This window comes from Crocodylus porosus, unplaced genomic scaffold, assembly GCF_001723895.1.
Source record: "Crocodylus porosus isolate Cpor-Errol unplaced genomic scaffold, CroPor_comp1, whole genome shotgun sequence".
Lineage (NCBI taxonomy): Eukaryota > Metazoa > Chordata > Crocodylia > Crocodylidae > Crocodylus > Crocodylus porosus.
This window is the reverse complement of record NW_017728918.1, coordinates 15,111,012-15,112,499: the sequence shown is the minus strand read 5'-3', so window position 1 is coordinate 15,112,499 and position 1,488 is coordinate 15,111,012. Positions and strand designations below refer to the sequence as shown.

Here is a 1,488-nt window from a genome sequence, read left to right as displayed (position 1 = left end):
AAACGCAAGAGAGGTTGAAAGGCAGAAGTGACACCGCCCCCCGGCCTCAGCATCACCGCGGGCAGCGCCGAGCCCCACGTGTCCAGGCACTGAGGGGCGCGGCTCCCTTGGGCGTTCTACGGGCCTGTCAGTCATTACAAGCTCCGCCTCGCGAGCGCCACGGCCACGCCCCCAAGCGCGGAGCCCTTCTCCGTTCTCCCCCCCGCTCCCGGCGCGTTCCGCGCATGCGCCCTGTGCAGTGGTCGTCGTCCACACGGGCCGCCTGCGCCGCCATTTTGGCCGCGCGAGGCGGCGCGCGCGGAGTGGGAGAGGCTGCGGCTGCCCGGGGTGTGGCGGGGTGAAGCGGCTCCCTCCGCAGTGTGTGTTTGTCACCGCCCCACACGAGCGAGGAGGGCGGGTGGGTGTGACGTGTTTGGAGCGCGTGGGCGGGGGTGACGTGAGGGGGGTATAGAGGTGATGCGGGGTGTGACGTGGGGCATATGGGGGGTGGGGGCGCAACTGGTGTATGTGTGGGGATGGAGTATATGTGGGGTGACAGGTATACTTGTGGATGTAAGGTATATGTGGGGGTGCAAGGGGTGTACGTGGAGGGGTTGGGTATACTTGGGGTGGAGCATACGTGTGTGACATGGGGTATGCGTGTGGGGGTGTGACAGGTGTACATGGGGTATGAGGAGTGTACATGTGGGCTAGACTATATGAGCATGAAGGGTATATATTTGGAGGTGGGGTATATATGTGGGGGTGTGGGGCCTTATGAAGATAGGCTACGGGACCTGAACCTGTTCAGCCTCCACAAGAGAAGGCTGAGGGGTGATGTAGTGGCCATCTATAAACTGGTCATGGGAGACTGGCAGGCAATGGGAGAGTCCCTTTTCCCCCAAGCACTGGTGGGAGTAACAAGGAATAATGGCCATAAATTGATTGAGAGTAGATTCAGGCTAGACATCTACTCTCAGGAGGCCCTACTTCACAGTCAGGGCGGCTAGGATCTGGAACCAACTTCCAAGGAAAGTGGTGCTCACTCCTACCCTGGGGGTCTTCAAAAGGAGGCTAGATGAACACCTAGCTGGAGTTATTTGACCCCAGCATCCTTTCCTGCCCATGGCAGGGGGTCGGACTTGATGATATGCTCTGGTCCCTTCCGACCCTGCCTACTGTGAAACTATATGTGTGTGACATGGGTTATACATGGGGTGTGACACGTGCATTTAGGGGGTGGGGTATATGTGGGGGTTTGAGGTGTGTACGTGTGGGGGTTGGGTATATGATAAGTGTGAGTGTGGAGTATATGAGCATAACAGGTATACATTTGGGGGTGGGGTATATATGGGGTTGTGAGGGTATACGTGTGGGGGTTGGGTATATGAGTGTGATGAGGTGTATGTGTGGGGGTGCAACTGGTATGTGTATGAGGGGTATACATGTGGAGGTGAGGTATGTGTGGGGCTGTGATGTGCAGTATACGTGTGGGGGGTATATAGTGTG

At 57.7% G+C, this 1,488-nt stretch overlaps 1 protein-coding gene across 2 annotated transcripts in view; it reads left to right on the top strand.

Annotated features, from left to right (window-relative positions):
- The first annotated feature begins 331 nt into the window (after positions 1–331).
- TDRD15 (tudor domain containing 15) overlaps positions 332–1,488 on the top strand; it is a 12,919-nt gene continuing 11,762 nt past the window's right edge. For both annotated transcript variants that reach the window (XM_019537337.1, XM_019537336.1), the window contains exon 1: positions 332–397. The gene's annotated coding sequence lies outside the window, so the exon portion shown is untranslated. The remainder of the gene's footprint in view (positions 398–1,488) is intronic.